Below are 19,205 nucleotides of genomic sequence, written 5' to 3' on the forward strand. Positions count from 1 at the left end.
CAAAAACAAGAGTTACTGAATCTTGCAGGGAAAAAAACATCTGGCTTATTTTAACCAGAAAAGTCAAAAACAGGACACAACAGGCGTTTATTTCCAACGCTCTCCTCTCTGGCTACAAAGACGCTGATTTGCCGGCTTCCTTCAACAGCGTGAATGAAATTACCCTGATTAATATTGATGGATGTATTTTCTTTTTTTCTGATTGCACAAACCAAACAAAGTGCGCTTGTGCGAACGTGTCATTGGCGACACATTCCGTCATGTTTACAGCAAAACACGTCGTTAGGTTCACGGATAAAAGAAAGAAACAGATTATTGGTTTTACTTGACGGACAAATATTGATCGCCCGCGTGACTGTCCCATGGTTTTGGACCAATTCATTTGCCACAGGAGACCTTTCCATTCTTCATACCATGTCAGCTGACATCGTCAACTGCCGCTGCCGGGAAAACAATCAATGAGATCGTTTTTTTTTTCCAGAGAGGACACACTTTCTGTCTTCCACTGGGGGGACGGCGGCGATAAAAATAAACCATTCACTACACGTCATTACTTTGTTGGATCATCTCGAAGTAGAACACGGGAAAAAAAAAAGATTAAGCTCGTCCAAAACTATAATCCATCTTTCCCCCAACAGCGCGAGACGGTCCCCGGGAACCACGGGCACATACAAACACGGTGAACTCGGTCCAAACCAATTTTCCCAAACAGCACCGTCGTTAGCCTCCACAGATGTTCATACACGCTGCTCATTTGCATATGGTAATGAGGAAGATGATGATAAAAAAAAAAAAAGTGAAGTAAGAGGTTGTTTGCCGTCTGAATGTTTTGTTTCTGCCATTCCTCTCAGAGCTGAAACTATTCTTCTTCGTGTCGGATGATAACTGCGGCTCCACCCCCTCGAGAGGTGAGCCTCTAGTCGACACATGCAATCTCAAAAGATTAAAGCTAGTGTGTGTGTGTGTGTGTGTGTGTGTGTGTGTGCGTGTGCTTCCTCTTGAACATGTACTGTGTTTGTATCACCACATGAGATAATGCCTTTAGAGACAAATGGGGGGATGTTTCCTCAGAGAGGCATTTTGTTTCCCACAGATAGCGCCGGTATTCAATGAAGCCGACGTCGACTCACACGGCAGACCGAATTAAATTGATTTGGGAGCTTGCTGATGAACAGAATGCTGGGGTTTTGTTTTGCTGCATTGGGTTTTTATTCCTTCAAGCTCAGTGTCGGATTGATTTTTGCCCCCTCCATGTCACAGATGTGAAATGTCAGCACATACACTATATATGTGTGTGTGTGTACATAAATGATGCCTTTCTTTTAAATTAAATCTTGGGTAGGGTTTAAAATTACATTCCAAAGAGGGGCCCGATGTTTCCTGCAGGAAAGAAAATGAGGCCCAAAACTGGGCAGAGGAGCACAAAACCTTTAAATATGAATACGGGACAGCAAATCAAGCTTGTTGCACTCACTCACACTGCGCTTTATCATGACCCTGGCGTTCTGACAATGAATGAAAGCCGTCTTCCAAATAAAGACTGAGTGGCACATTACTCCCAGGGCTCCGTAGGGCACGCTGCCTCACTGCCATGATGAAAAGATACTACCATGGCAATAACACGGCAAGCTTCTTCTTTCTTTTTCTTTTTCTTTTTTATGCACTACGCTTTCAATTCAGGGGTCTTTGTGAAGCTTCGGCTACACAATGCGAAACATATTTATCCTGCCAATGGACATTCATATCGCGTTATACAAACATTTAAGTTTAGAAAAAGAAAGAAAGAAAGTAAGTCAACACTCGCTGAAAGAGTCAGCTGTCAAAAACGACTCTGCATTTCCTGTGATGTCGTTACATGCCGCAAACAATGACTCCAACACAAAACAACTCATTACTTATCGCTCATCTCTGTCAATGTCAGGCAAGAAAGTCCATTTCTTAAATCATTAGTGGTTGAATGATTATGTGATATTACTGGAAAAAAAAAAAAAGATCTCTCTCAAGGCCAATTTGGTGGCAACAGGACTCTCTGACGCAATTGCGAAAAAAAATTTGCAGATGCCAAGCAACAAAATATAAATAGAAATGTTGCATTACAAGAAATTGCTGGAATTGGCTGTTAAAATAAGTGTAGTTTCCATGGCAACAGCACCACTACTGGCTGCATGGCACTGAGTGACAGCTTACACACGCCCGCTATGTTACAGAGTATCATTAAAAGAAGCTGGATTTCTCTGCATGTGCCCCACATTCTAATAAACACAGATCAATCAGCGATTGTGAGCCAGCGTTTATTTTTCTATCATCAAGCAAACAATACGTCACACACACACACACACACTTATACATTAACATGTAGTGTTGATTGTGTCAATAACAATGACTCAACACTCAGTCGAGCTGCGACTCTCACTCTGGGCCTCACAAAACCCCCTCTTGCTCGGCAAATTAGCCGCGGTTCTTGTTCCTCTGAGAAATATTGGCATTGCCATTCAACCAGTTGGTGGAGTCAATGTAATCAAGGAGTCAACGCGTCATTGACGGGGACCGTGGTATAATGCATAACTCACAAGTGCCGAGAAGGTAGAGGCTATTGACCACTCGTGAGTGGTTACAGCTGACACTGGTTTTAAGCTGCAGACCTCTGCTGACAATTTCTCACATGGCTTGTCTGCCGTTGCCTTCCTTATCCCGTCCATAATAAAAAAGCATAATAGGCACACTGACGTTATCGTGGTTCACACTTAAAAACATGTTATTTACCCAGTTGGGAGGTAGCTTTTCTGCTTTTTCTGCTTCTTTTCTGCTGGTTTTGAAATGGAGTGTGTGTTGCAGGGAAAGGGAATTAAGAAAGACGACTGATCCCTTGTGGTAGCTACATAGGAAATTCAGCCCGTGAGGAACCATTTCATCAATAATATCCGACAACTTTTGCCCCATAAATTCTAACTCTGACTGCAGACATGAGCGAGAGCACACGGTGAAGAAGCTTGTTGGTCATCACTGATGCTCGGGGCGATAACCTAACTGCAGAGGTCATTTAGCCTCTTCTGTAGTGAAATTAACATCGTATTCTTCACACAGGTGTCACAGCAGATGTGGACGTAAAATATCTTCATTGTGCTAAATAAAAAAGTATAAAAGAAATGATAATTAACTTTGCTGAAATCAGAAATGTTGAGTGTTTTCCAACCAATGATCAAACACTATGAAGTGGGGTTATGTGAAGTTAAAGGAGCTTAGAGGTGATTATGTCCACACTGAGACAAAGAGAAACATGTCTTTGGAACATGGAAGGAGTCAAAGAAGAGTGATGGCTGGAATAACACTAGTGGGGAAGGTTTAGTTGGCCTTGCTGGGCACAGAGAGGAGAACCAGTGCTGCATCTCCCCTTTGTTCTAGCACTGCACTCATGTTTATTCATTTTGGCATTGTGGCCAAGAGGACAACAACTCCCAAATTCCCATAATGACATACAAATAAATGAATTTTTAAGTGCCTTTGAAACACTTGATTGTTTAAACAGTCACCGGTGACCTTAAACTGCTGAAAAAACTGCTGATGTGACCTTTGAGGGTTTTTTTTTTTTTTAAGTCGACAGCGGCAAGAGCTGCTGTGGTATCACCTGGCTACAACCCCACAGCAACAGGAAACATCACAGTGGCCACCGCGTATTTGGAACAAATGTCATCCTCTCTGCAGCATGCCACGTCAACGTCATCCCTCGACAGTCAGGAAGTGTGAGGTTTAACGTGACGTACTTGCAACGTGCCCATTCTCCTCCTAAGCCCCGCAGCATCACTCACACACACCTCACCCCCTTCACACGCCATTAAACACAGTCAATATTTGACTTAAAGCAAGTAAAACCATGTATACATTCGTACTACTTACCTACTTTTAAACAAAAATACAACACATGACACAAAACGACACCTCTCATATCTACACTAACGTCACCCACCCTCTTGTAGCACCATATTTCTTCAAATGTCATATGTGAAGTGCTTGCATCCCGGGGACAATGAGAGGTATAGGGTTTCCTGGTAAGACTTAGCAGCACCCAAACTTAGAATTGACTCCCTAAGGATGTTAGTATGTGTGTGTGTTTGTGTGTGTGTGTGTGTGTGTTCATCAGGAGATAGATACACACCGAACAGTAAAATAAGCTTCTTGCCAACAGCCTTTGACAGCATGTTCCAGTAATATCCTTGTCCATGTGTTCAGGAGGAACAGAATACCAGACCACTACACGCAAAGACACTTCACCTGATGAGGGGATATATCTTAAAAGGCCCTTACGTTCTGCTGCAGACAAATAAATTTTTTTTTTTACGATTTTCAGTTCTAGTGATGTTTCATTCTCTTCGTTCTGGCCTTGAAGTCTCCGGGAACCAAAAGCAGCTGTGCGCCGGACAAGAATTCATTTCTCAAAGTCTAGTCATAGCTACCGTGAGACCTCATTAGCAACTACTTTGATAACCAAGTGATCGCTCAAGTAACGTCACGAGCAAACGAGCTTAAAAGATATTCTACACTTAATAAATTAATCCCAAAAGATGACACACTGTACAAAGAAGAAGCTATATTCATTCAATAAACCTTAGTAACTCATTGATCATAATCTATTGTTAGCCTTTCAAGAATTGTTTGCAATATGTGATGTTCCAGTTTCTACAACTGGTGGATTTTACTGCTTCATGTCTTATATAACTGTAAAATAAGCAGCATGAACAAATACAGTTACACATGGATGAAGGACATTTTAGTTTGCCATTTTCTCTCCTTCCATGGACAAGTTATCAGTGATTGAAGAATCAACAACTGCAGCTTTAGAAGGCAAAAACTTGGGATGCACGGAAATATCTCATATCTCATGTTCATCATCGTCATCATCATGCCAACGAGGCTCAAACACCTTAAATGTGGATTTGAAAAGAATTCTCAAACATGTTGAACAAAGTAATGTGAGCAGCTGCCGCGGAGGAAAACACTGCCTCACACGTTCCTAAAGGGTTTCAGTTCCCACCACAGATTAACACCTCAAACCTCACGTTATTGAAGATCAAAATACAGATTTATATGGCGGGAATAAAAGGCATTTTAATCGCCTGCATACAAGTGATCCTCAATACAAGCCAGGAGTTCATTTGTTACCTGAGCGCTGTCTCAGAATTCAAACCAGCAACGACCAACACAAGCCTATCAGAAGCTCTGATGGGCTTTAAATTATCTAATAAAAAGGGAACATAATCAGTGAGCTGATGCCGTAATCTCATCCCATGTCAACTTTGACTTCCTGAATATCTTGTTAATCAAATGTCAGGATAATGGGACAACAAAGCAGTGTCAGTAGGCGTTCATCTCCAAGGTTACTGGGTAAAGGTGCATCCTAAAGACATTTTCATTTCTGATTAAATCTTTTATTACTGGTACCTCTGAAAGGAGATTCCCCAGCTCGTCCCAGTTCAGCCACGGCCTGGGTCGAGTTGGAATTTCCTCCCCCCATCGTCTCTGGCGTTACAAGGATGAGTGTCTGTTGTGGTCTCTGTGAGATGGTGCCGTCCAGGGTGACCAATGTCCTCTGGGATCATAAAAGGATAAGTAGAGAATGAATAAATATTATTCACTTTATCCTCAACTGTTTTGTTTCTGTAAAGCAGCAAAAATAAATGTTTTATTCCACTGGTTTGATTCTAGCACTTTCATCCACAAGTACACTATCAAATAAATAAATGATTGGGACACTGAGAATAACAAATTACTGTTACTTAAAAACACAATACAGACCACAATTTCTTGAATATAATAAGTTCTTTTTCCTGGAAGTTGATGATGAGGAAAAACACACTGAGCTATACAGACCCTGTGCGACAGACCAATGCAGGTCAACACGAGAACACGTGAGTGTTAATACAGTTCAACTAATCCTGCTGACACCTCAATGAAGCACCACAATGATTACCAGCTTTGCTCCAACAAATTCCAATATAATTCATGCCAAGTAATGTGTCAGATAAATGGATTATATGTCCTCAAGTCAAATAAACACAGAAAATGAGCGCGCATTTAAGAACTATCTTGGTTTAAGATGGTGGGGGGCAAAAAAAGAGATTTATTCTAAAGCATCCAACACCCACATTTTACATCGTAACTGCAACACTGCAGGTAAAGTGGTACTCGTGTGATAAAAGCCGCCCTACGCAATGATTCCGGGAAAACATATCAGATTAAATATAGCACACTTTCAACAGCTAAAAATTGAAAAACCAGTAACACTCACCTGAGACTCATTTGACAGGTCAGAGTCGACACACCACAACTGGCTTACACGAACTGAACAGAGGCATCGTTTATGTCACGCCGTCTCAATCCTGCCCTGCATGTTTTAGATGTTTCCCTGCTCCAGCACACCTGCTTTTAAATGGTCAGCTCATCAGCAAGCACTGCAGAGGCCTGATAACGATCCAGTCATTTGAATCAGGTGTGTTGGAACAAGGAAACACCTAAAACATGCAGTGCAGTATTGAGAAACCCTGGTTGATGTGATCAATAACAACAGCTAACAATGTAAAATTGACTAATTACAAAAGGCACAGACACTGACAAAGGACAACAACACCACACAAAGCAATAAAATGTTTTGTCCAAAATAACATTTTAATCTTTAACTTATTAATGTATTTATCTAGCTATATTCATGAAATTTAACTTGTAGGTTTTAAACCCAGTCATATTAGTAAAGACATGATGGAGCAGTCACCATTCATTTAATTTGCCTGCAGGGTAAAAAGCTCTCACTGGTCCCCAGGCACTCAGAAAACTAATTACCTAAAGCTGGTGTATTTGTTGATTGATTAATTAGATGATTGAAAGATAATGGATTTGAAATCATGTTTTCTGATTAATTGTTTTGATGATAATTAACTAAACATAGTTTTCTGACTGCTGCAGACACTGGCAGGTTCTTTTATTTTGTGTTTTCTGTGCAACAACAAGCTGTATTAACGCTCAGTTTTTGGAGCTCACCTCATTTAAGTACAGCTCAACATTAACACCCATTTAAAATTCAGGTGGAATATCCAAAGTTAAATTGTAACACTGGGAATCCTACTTTCAGACAGTACCAAATCCTCATGGAAGGGCTTAACACGGATGTTCTTTCATGTTATTGCTCTAAGATTTTACATCCTGTACATGTTCTTGTAATATAAGTCCTTTATCTACAGTGACTGTGAGTCAAATTGTCGCTTAAATGGTTGATAACTCATTGTTGCACACCTATTTTGCAGCCAAAAAGAGAGTTAACACGTGCTTTAAAGCTGGTACTGCAGTGTGACTGTGACTATACACAGTCAGACCATAAGGTGTGCGTTTCCTTTGTGACTTTAAGGAAGCTGTCATTGACAATTCATCCACATAGCATATATCTATGCTCATGTCTGACCATGTGATAAGTGAGACAAGTTGACGATAAAGCTGCCGCACTGGTTAAATTTAGTAATACTGAAACAAAAATCAATTCTAGCACAAGACAGGGTCGATCAGGGAGTCATGTCTAGATACAATTTCTTATCCACATTCTACTTCATGTTACATGAGAAAAGTCAGAGTATGACCAAAATAGAAATTGCCTCATTTACTGTACAGACAGCATTACTCTCCTGGGGATTTGTTTTGGTTTTTTTCTGCAGTCACAGATTTGTTTTTCCAATCGATCGATACGGCGCAAGGTGAAAATATATGCAAGAGACGTTCTGCGAACGGACGGAATAACAACGAAACACCGAAATCTTTCAAAGTCTCCCAGACAATGATGGACAACACATCTGGAGGCTGCGCTTGTACGCTCACTCATTGATTATACTGGGACATTAATGGTCACTCTTCAATATCCATGTTTACATCCCAGACAGGCACTTTTGAAAGACAAACACACACACACACACACACGAGTATCAGGTGTTTTTCTGTATGCATGTCCAATACAGTATAGACAGGAGAGGATGAGACCAAGAGAAGGGCAAGTGCATGTAAAAAGAGGCGGGGGTGGCGGATTGATTTTTTTTCCTTCCCTTAAACTTCTTCATCTCAGCTTGTCTCCTGTTCTTTATGTCTGTGCTTGTCTCTTTCTAAGACCTTAAACATCCCAGCATCAATTTAAAAAAAAAAAAGGGAAGATAGAAAGAAGAATCTGATGAATCCCTGTCCTTCTTCTTCCTCGCCGTGGTGGGGGTGTGTGGGTGGGAGCGGCTGGGTGGGTGGTGGTCTGTGTGACAGAGACAGAGAACAGGGGTTGGGCAAAGAGTGCGACAGTGACTAAAAATAACCCAGTGTGTAGGCAATGTGTGTGTGTGTGTGTCTGTTTGTGATGCAGATTCTAATCAGAGCCAATCTAAAACTCTTTCTCTTCTAACTGCACACACAAACACGCGTCCAGATCTCATAAACAAACACGGCCAAATGTATTTAAATACCTTTAATAAAACCCCCTCCCTCGCTCCTGACAGGGGCATGTGACTGCTAATCACGCCGACTTTTCTTTGGTTGTTGCCGCATGCGTCTCCTCCATAGGGCATTTCACTGCTCTGTGCGGAACTAGAAGAGACAAGCCCCCATGTTCTGACCGGAGGTTGAGGCTTCCAGCTCAGACAGAATTATCCATCTCCCGCTTCTTTTTTCTCTCTCAAGCCCCGTCCACTTTCCTCCATCACTTTGGTGAAAACTGAAATACACTTCATTCAGCTGGGAGTTGAAAAAGGAAATTCACCCTGTATGAACTCATATGTTCATATATATGCAGACTTCTTTGTAACTAATGACTTTGTGCTAGGGTTGTCACACCAAAGAAACCCATTTGAATATTGAATATACAACCTAAAAGCACATCAGTTTGTTTGAAGTAATTACCGCATGGTCCGGCAGAGGTTGCTGTGAGGGCGCAGCTTGGCCTTAGATCAGACAAACAAGTCAGTAATGTTACGTTTCGCTGTTAAAATCACAACAAAGCCTGTGAAAGGCGGCATATGGAGATGCCTTGTATTGCAAAGTTCCCTTGAAGACATGTGGATATTTCCCAGACTGCTGCTCTACAGGTGGAGCTACAAGGTGAGTCGAAAAACTCTTATGTTTGTTACTAATTTTCCACATACAGACTTTCAGATGCATCAGTGTCCTCCATTTCAACGGCAAAACAACATAATAACACCATTCAGTACGTTTACATGCAGTTTAATCGAGCTAAGGCCGTAGTCCGACTAAGACAACTGAGTATACGTCGTTCTCACCGACGCCATCATGCTGTTTGTTCTTTTCCGGCAACATTACTGCAGTTTATACGTCGTCTCTTTCTACTTGCGGTTCAAATACTAGGGAGACATTTCTGGTGCATGCACAGAACACCAAGTCAAACTCCAGTCCGATTAAGCCTATACATGCAGGAGTAATTGAACTATGAATTGCATTATCCAGATATGTTAGTCCGACTAAGACTCGATATTAGTCGGACTAACATGTTTACATGACACTAAGAAAACTAAATGATTGTCTTAGTCCGAATAAATCTGACTTTTAACATGCACGTGAACAGATTATCTTATTTTTCGGATGAATTTTAAGCCAAACTGTGCTCACAATACCCTCTGCTGCAGTCATTTCCATAGATAGTCTGTTGCACTTCTACACCGTTTATTCTTTTTTACTTTATACAGGTTTTTACTTATTACCCCACATAGGAACAGAATTTCACATCAAAAAGTGGCAGCCCTGCCTCACAGAACGTGTAGTAATAGTATTAATAAATCATGTCCTCATTTTTGTGAGTGTGCAGGGAAGAGGAATGTCTACATTTCTACAAAGGAATAGAGTGTCATGTAATATTTGTTCAAACATGATTTTTGGGAAACGTGTCAGCCCCAGTGAGTGCTGAGGGCTCGTGGACTCAGTCCAAAACAGGCCTGCAGGTCACAGCCCATGCCAGGAGCGACGCTGATAAACATCCCTCCGTGTAGACTCCAACACAGAAACATGTCATGACAGATGGTGTGACATTCAGCTTCTATCAACAGAAGCGGGGGAAACAGAGAGACGCACAAGAGGACATGGAAGGTAGTGACAGAGGAGAGAGAAGTGGAGCAGAGTGGTGGAATCAGGTGAGAACAGGAGTAAGTGTCAGGGACACTTAAGGGAGGTTTGACGCTGAGTCAGAGCGCCACCATGTGGACCACGTGGGCCGCCTCTGGGCTCTGCAGAGGCAGGCTGAGAACGAGTGCTGTCATTGATTTTCCACACAGTCAACAAAACGATTTTGCCATGCAGGGCAAATACACAGCCTCCCATAGTAATTTCTCCAGAATACACACATACATGCACAGTCGCACACTCATGACCAAATCCCTGCAGAACTCTACCTGGCAACGCTATACAAACAAGGATTTTTTTTTCCCCTACTGTTTCACACATAACAACATGCACTGCATGTGTGCATGCACACAATGAAAAACGAAAAAAACAACCCTCCCCCAATTAAAAAAATAAATAAAATAAATGTAATACAGTTTATATGCAAGAATCATCCAGCTGGTCAGCAAATCAAGAAACAGTGAGCTCAGGGAGGAATGTGTTTCTCTGCTCTTCAGATTGATCTGCATAAATTAAGCCTGTCTCCTGTCTGAGTCATAATAAACTACATTTGCTCGCATGTTCAAATCATCAAATAATACCAGTGTGTGTGTGTGTGGGTGGATGGACCGGCTAAAAGCACAAATTGTGTAGCTGGGACAGCTTCGGTTTGATTCCTCACTAGGAATCTATGTCATGCAATTTGACATGAAACGGAGTTAATGAATCGTGGATTTCATACCTCACCTGTAATCAAAAGCTTTAGAAATCAAAAGTGTAGATGCAAGCAGGAAAACAAGTTCCAGACTAAAAGTAGGTTCTGTAATTAATGGTGTATTCATTTGGATTTTTCTGTGTGTGTGTGTGTGTGTTTGCCGTTAAGATGCAAAAGCAACTTCTCCTCACAACAACTCAAGCTGTTATGATGATTAATACTGCGGGGAACACGAATGTCTGTTCAACATTTCACACTAAACTAAAAATATTTTCTAATATTTCCTGGATAATTTGCAAGTACAGAGAACAACATTAACACAGAGAACATTGAAAAAGTGTGCTGGACTTTGTTTATGACCCGTCGTGTCTATTGAAAAGAAAAGATACATTTCTAAATGCAGGTGTTAGACAGTTAGTCGATGACCATGGTGACACAACTCTTTTCTGTACATTTCTGTACATTCTATACATAATGAAATGTTTTGCTATGTTATGTTTTGGCAAATAGTTTTGTGTCATTTCAACATTTCTAAAGTGGCATATTTAACAGTACTTGAGCAAAAATTCTCACCGGTAGAAGATTGTCACGGTAGTACGAGGACATTTCTGTGCTTTTTATGGAGAGAATACAGAGAAAAACCACAAGGTCCTCCTTGCCTTAACCACATATACAAACAAGGGAATGTTTTCCTTATTTTCCACCAATAGTGCAACAAGTGGTTAAAACACTTTCACACTAATGTATGCCTGTCTGTAGCAATAAAAAATGAGTCACGTAATATTTGTTGTCATCTGTGGTTTGTTGGAGATTTTCTGTAAGAATACCAGTAGTTTAACAGCTATATCGCCTTTTTCCCCCCCCCTCCTATGCTCAGTTTGAACTTCCACAGTTTAACTTGGCCATGTCTTCATGCCACAGTGCATTAAATGGCTGCCATGCGATTGGTTGATTGGATATTAAATGAATCCCTACACTGATCAGAAGTCCGTTACTGTAAAATCAGACATCGCTATCACCTCTCACTCCTCTTTTCCTCCATCCTCATGAACAAATGCTTTTAATCTGATTTTAATTTGGACTAATACAACGTCTCAGATTAATAAATCCCAATGTCAAATCACTCCATTTAAGATTTAAGTCAGACTCAGCATGGGAGTTGTTAATGCCTCCCGAGCATGTGACAGAGCGAGAGGTGTGTGTCCCAGCGTTTGTGTGTGTGTGTGTGTGTGTGTGTGTGTGTGTGTGTGTCCGTAATTGCAGTGCATGAGCCTCATTAGCATTTTAGCAGCAAGCCTGGCGGGGGAGGCAGATTCACAAGATTGGCTAATGACAGAGATGAGATAATTTACAGCGAGGGTGAGGGTGACGGATTCTTCCCTGCACCAGCATGGGCTTATGCAATGTGTGTGATCTCCATGTTACAACCTCCCCATCCAAACACACAAAACACACACACACACACACACATACTGTACCATGAAATTCAAAGAGGAGACACCAAAGGTAAAAGCCAAACCAAAGCAATTAGTACAAACAGTGCTGATTGAGTCTCAGTGAAAGCTCACTGCACCATTTCATGCATCCGATATTTTCAAATAACTTTTTTCACCGTGTGAGAACATGGTGAAGATGATTAGAGAATAAAAATAAAAAAATGTTATTTCTTTAACTAGTTATTCCTATTCAGTTAATACACACTAGGGGTTGGGCTTTTGTTTGTCATTTCATGGCAGATGGCAACCACAAACAATGTGGCAACAGGAAGTAGTCACACTTTCGTACACACACAGAACACATCAGGCACATTTTGTTACGCAACAAAATGTGTAACGTTAGGTTTGTCATTTTTAAATACTTTACAGCAGAAATGTTACATTAGTATATCTTAAACGACATTTAATATATTGGGACACTCAGCCAAGGATAAGAATTTGGGTGCTAAGGGTGCAGCAGCACCCCCTACTGACAAGGGGTGGAACACAGTGCATGTAAATAGTTTGGTAGTTTTTCTCCTTTTAAAAAAAAAATCAGACTTGAATAATGATTATTTTTAACCATGAATGATAATTAGCTTGTCAGATAATATATGAAACTATGTTTAAACTAAGTATGTTGAATTATTTTTGCTTTCCACTCTCTAATGTGATGACATCAGCACACTCACAGTGTAAGGGTCAAAAATGATGTAGGGAAAAAAATGGTACAGAAAACAATGTCGGTGCCCAGGGTTAGTTTTATTAATTAATTAATTAATTAATTAATTGATAATATTTTCATAGCTTTCGACGTGTGTCGAAGGAAGCAAAGTGTGTTGCCGCATGCACGTGCAGTTTTACTGCATACTTCACCAAAATGATGTTCCCACACGCATGCATTCAACCTTTTCATACATCTTTCTGGCTTTTGGAAAACACTGACTGATGAAGGAGAGGACGGCTAAGAAAGGAGAGAGAATGTACAGAACACATTGCGCAAACAGCACTGCATACAAGGTCAAGGCTGACTCTGCTGCCAGTGAATAAGGTGTTCTCGCTGCAGCTCAGAAATGCTTTTAGACGACAAATTAAATTGTCTGAATCTTAGGACTGAAGCTGGAGGAGATGAAAGGAGAGATGTACAGTATATAAGGCGAGTCGGCTTATACGGCAGCGAGTAAAAAAAATAACCACTTATTCTCTTCTGCCAGAGTTAGTTGTTTGAAACTGCAGCACAAAAAACAGGCAGAGGCATTTAAAAACCATGTCGCGCTGCCACATGTGGTGTGGCTGAGAACACCGCCAGTGCTAATGTGTTTGGATTCCATTATATATTTTAAATCACCCGGCGAGTACTCAAGCTTTTTCAATTAACGCTATGATATTCGCACATGTACACAAATGCTCACGATAATCAAGAGTGATCGCTCTGTACTCATTAAAACAGATGTTTGGAAAGATCAAAGAACATTTCCTGGAAAGATTTATCATCCATCCATCTTCTACCACTTTATCGTCCACATGAGGACCACGGAGGGCGCTGGTGCCAATCCCAGCTGATCAGGTCTGGAAAGATCTAGTCATTTAAAGATTTGACTCAGTGCAATTTGCTTTTAAACTACGCTAGAACCACAATTATAATCGGAAATATCTCCACCACTAATGAACAGATTTTCATCAAGTTTTCTTGTTGCCAAGAAGATGATGAAAAATTGTAACTCTCAGGTTTATCTTCCAGCACCACCATGAGGTCTTCAAAAACATGTGATATCTCCCTTCTACTTTGACTGTAATTAGAAGTCTTCTCCAAAACCATTGAATGGCTTGCAGTGAAATGACATACAAGGATAAACTAATATCAGTAGCATCATCTGTGACCTTAAACAATATAACCTGCATTTTTACATTTATTTCCAAGCTTCACTGTGCATAAGCAGCTGCTAATATGTCAGGACACGCACACACCAACCAGCCCCAAATACAACACGTTTAGGGGTGAAACAATTACTCGATTAATAGATAATTAATCTCGATTACTAAATGAATCGTCAACTATTTTGAGTGCTTTTAAGGAATTAAAGCAATTTTTCAGATTTTTCAGCTTCTTTAACATGAATATTTCTGGTTTCTTTACTCCATATAACAAAAGAAATCCTTAAAACTGAATATTTTTTTGTTTTGGGACAAGACAGCAAGACAAGACTGAGAAACACTGATCAACATCATTTTATGACAAGGACCAAACGATCACTCGATGAATTGAGAAAATAAACGACGGATTAATCGGTTGTGAAAATCCTCGTTAGTTGCAGTTCTAAACAGGTTCATGTAAAAAAAAAAAAAGACTCCAGTACAATATTCAAAAAGCATATTCATCAATCACATCACCAAGAAGTCATGACTTGGACATGAAGGAAAAACCGAAACCTGCTATTTGTGGTGACTTCAAGGACAGAAAGAGCTAAGTTGGGTGACGCACGGTCGAGGTGAGAGCAACTTTACAAAAGTGTTCAGAAGCGAGCTAAACTCCGGGGTGCTGGAATGGCCTTGTGAAGGACATTTTAACCACTGGCTCCTTGACAGACCGTGGCAGCTCCTTTCTATTCCTGGAAAGAGTGCAATTACTCTGATGGACGAATGAGGGAAAAATGGAAGGAAAGAAAGGACGGTTTGTTCTGCCGGGGAAATGGAAGTTGGAGTGTTGAAACAAAAAAAACAAAAACAACATTCAGGTGGTTGGCGAAAATAAAGTATTCACACTGACGGAGCAGAAATGACTTCACCGACTGTTGACGCTGCAGAAATAGACCCAGATTCTTCTAGTTTGGTAGGAGGGAAAAGTTTATTTATAAGTCTGTCTATCAAAAGGAAACATTTATGTGTACATTAAACTCGCACCTGCACCTTTTACGGTTACCGTAGCCACTTCAAATAGACAAACTGAAATGCTTGGCTTTTTAAAAGCATCTGTTTGGCCCCAGAGATGCACATCATTTACATAATCATGAACAGTAGTTATGGTTGTCAAGGGAAACTGACCGACAAGTGGGATGTGAGAGAGAGAGAGTGGAACGACACCAGCTCTGAACAATGTATTCCAGCAGTGTGGGCAATCCTTTAATCTCACCTAAACAACCCAGACACACTTTAAAAATCCAATCCAAACACAAAAAAGGTGAAAAATCCGTTGCCTATCATCACATTTCCGAGCGTGTTTACACTTCAATAAACATCAGTTTGTGCGGCTGATTAAAGCTGCTCCGATGCCCCAAACGAGACGATTAAAGGAATCGGGAAGTCTCAGACACACGAGACATTCAGGTGCGCGCAAACGTGGGACTAAACACGGAAGAATATAAACCGTCTCAACCGGGCCAGACCAAATGGCAGATGAAACACAGGGAGTAAACAACATAACTTCAGCCCACTCTGTAGTCACACAAATGGATCACAACAACAGGCCACACACCACGTCATAAACACCAACGCCACCAAACTTCACGAGTATAATGTACCAGCTGTTATTTTCCTGGATTATAAATGATGGTGTCAGGGCTTAAAAACGACTGGGGAAAAACTCAAAGAAGGCGACTACTGCTTGTTTAGTGGACGCAGTAGTGACACTAAATCTCAGCATGTTGTGCCCAAAATAAACAAAAACAAAGTGTTTTACCTCCCGCATGATCAACCTTAACGTCTGAATGTTCTAAAAAGTGAACGTGTCGTATCTAGACGATGTCCCTCTGCAAACTCAAAATATTTACAGTTAACGTCTATAAAAATGGCTTTTGGAGATGAATCAAAAACTACCTTGACTTCACTTCCGACACCATGCCGTGATAAATGCCTCTGCTGAGTCAATCCTTCTTTTTCTGTCAAGTCCATTATTGTATTTCAATCACAGCAATTCTTCATTGTGGTGTAGACCAATTTTTTCAGCAGAAGCAAGAAAGTGGACATCGCCATTATTTTTGTCTGAGATCTGAAGCGCCGTAAAAACTTTTTCCTCCTCCGAGGAACAAGGAAACCACAGCGTCCCCTTCTCTTTTTATTCCACTTTATTGACCAGTATAATCCAGTATGGCAGAAGTAGCCAGGCTATGAAACAGCGGTAAAACTTTCAAGGGAACGTCAGGAGCCACCGGTAAAACTACAGCAAAGTAACAAGTAACATTTGACATAGTCCATTCTTGAATGTGTCCACACATCGAGCAACAGCGCAAAATAATTAAAATAACCCACATGGTAAGACAGCTAACTAACAAATACGGGAAGTACCGCACAAAAACGGGAAGTCGGAGCACCAGTTACTTCCACATTTTGAAGTAAAAAGCCTACTGTACATGTTTTTCCTCCACTGCTGCCTGAAGACATACACCAAGTGACAGTATGTTTCATGTCTTTTGCCGTTTCTGTCACTGATGTCGACAGTTCTCCCGTGTTATCCCTCTGCCTGAGTGACCTTTCATTTGTCGGATTGGTACAGTAGCGTTGCATTTGTTGGGCGTCACGTTGGTCTCACACACGTTTGACAGATTCTGACACACATCTACAGTGACAAGTTGACACATCTCATTCTGGGAGAGAGACAGCGACAGCTCTCTGGATGAAACATAACAAAATTAGTTCCGGTGCTCACGAGAAAGCACGGATGGTGTTTGACAGTAGCAGCACCGAGGGCAAGAACACACCACAGAGGGTTAAAGTGTCTCATGAATTAAATTAACCTTTTTTTCATTAACAGTTGATAAAGGTCCATCTTTGTCCAAGAGGTGCAACAGGGTCGAGTATATGCTGCTGTTCACTCACTTGCACATTCTTTTTCTGGCAGTGATGCCGTGTGAGTCATGCTTCATCACAGAGAATTTAGCAAAAAAAAAATCAATTTTCTCCTTTTGTTCCGAGCACTTTTGAGGTGGAGTAGACATGATCGATTGCGCAGCTTTTGTCCTCCGGGCTCGTTTTTTTTTTCTTCCAAGTGTGTGCTGTATTTCTTTTTTTTTATCAGTTTGAGCGGTTTAATATTGCTCCTATGTGCGCGTATTGATCGGTTGATCGCATGTGTCATGGCTGACATTTGTTGTTCACACACGAGCAGCAGAACGAGCAGACGCATGTCTCTGCATATTCTGTGTGTATGTGCTCTGAAACAAAAGTAAGCAGGAGTTGTAAGTGACAGAATGATGTCTCGATGTGTCTCTGTGTGACAGTGTGTCTCTATGATTGTGCCTGTCTCTGTCTGTGTGTGAACACGGGCTGACAAATCACTGATGGGCAGTGTGTTGTGGTTGTTGGGGGGGGCAGGCTCATATTGGCTCTCTCATCCTATAAATCTCCCTCCATCTTATTTAGCTCCTGCCAAAACTAACAGCTCTGTACTAACTCAAGCTTATTACTCTTCATTTTTCTTTCTCCACAACAAAGTCAGACCGAAACTGCTGTGGGCAGATTTAATCTCCCCGACAAGGTTTAATTCACTGCTCAAATTTAAGAGTAATGCTATCATCAAACATGGTTTAACCACAAACAACAAAGTCTAAGTTATTATTTTGAGCAGCAGGTGGTTGTGTTGACGTAAGACATCGTCATCGCTCATATACGTACATAATTGGAATATTAGTAGTTCTCACTAGGGTTAATTACTGCATGCAATTTGAGTCTTTTTATTTGTTCTATTAAACATGACAAGAAATGGCCTTTTTTGTTGTCAAAACACAAAATTATTGTAAGACAATTTCTCATGTGGGTCGAAATTTGCACTGTGCAAATAGGATCATTCACCCTTTTAAATTTGTTTTAACATTAATGGATAACAAGCACTATAACAAAAAATAAGACTTGAAATCATTAACTTGCATAATATATTTTCGTTGATTATTATCTCTCACCTCATATTTTTCATATCGTATCACTGCTTGCAGTACAACGCCATAACGATGAGGCTACGCTACGTGAATAATAAACAGGAAAAATGCAAAAAAACTCACGCATTAAACTTACAAATTAAGGTAACATCTTTTTCTATTTAATCTGTAAAACAAAATATTACAATGGGACACAATAAATTATATACAGGCTAAAAAAAAACATCAAATGGGCTCTTGCAGCATCACACGGGTGTTAAACTTTGCAAATATGTGCCTCCACAATGAATGAAACCCTCACTGTGATGCTACTCGTCTGTACGTATTGAGCTAAACACTGTAGCCTTGTCATTTAAAAACACACTGGGAGATCAGTGTGGCTCGATGACACACACACACCCTGCTGCCACAAAGGCAAGTAGGCTGTCGTTACTTTATTGAAGGTTGTCTCAGAAGGCAACTCTTGTCTTATTAGATGTGAGGGGGAAGGTTAGAAGAACTGAGAGATTGCAAAAGACATAACCATGACAACAGCCAAATATAAAGAAACCTCCCAAGCCCTCTGAGAGACACAGATTATTTCATAAATGATCCCGGCTGCTCAGGCAGAGACTGTGTCCACTGGTGGAGCTGAACATGGAATGGCTGGAGTTGACATGCTGCACAGGTGCTAACTCAAGCCTCTGTTGTTTACACTCGACTGCCCTCAGCAATATCTGATCATGACTCAGCCGCCTCTCCTTTGCACTCGCTCCAAGCTGCGCTGGTCAAACAAAGACAGCGCTGTGCTGTGAAAGGTACACTTAAGAAATCACATTCTCCTAATGCACACAACGATAATTGTATTTGTGCTAGAGATTCCTCTCTATTTCCTTCCTCTCTTTCAGGCTGATGTTACAAATGACCGCAGCTGAAAAGATATCACAATCCCAAAAGTGCAACTGAAATTCCATGAATCCAGGTAATATTACCTGCAACGATTTCTGCAATATTTAATGTTTTGTGTCTGCGAGTTAAACGTCTTTCTGT

The 19,205-nt window shown here is 40.8% G+C and overlaps 1 long non-coding RNA gene across 1 annotated transcript in view; it reads right to left on the bottom strand.

Moving 5' to 3' along the window:
* Positions 1-19,205, bottom strand: part of LOC122766805 — an 85,280-nt gene that overhangs the window by 64,270 nt on the left and 1,805 nt on the right. The window contains exon 3 of the long non-coding RNA XR_006360108.1: positions 5,437-5,584. This is a non-coding gene — a long non-coding RNA (uncharacterized LOC122766805). The remainder of the gene's footprint in view (positions 1-5,436; positions 5,585-19,205) is intronic.

This window comes from Solea senegalensis, linkage group LG3 (assembly GCF_019176455.1).
Source record: "Solea senegalensis isolate Sse05_10M linkage group LG3, IFAPA_SoseM_1, whole genome shotgun sequence".
In the NCBI taxonomy this organism is placed as follows: domain Eukaryota; kingdom Metazoa; phylum Chordata; class Actinopteri; order Pleuronectiformes; family Soleidae; genus Solea; species Solea senegalensis.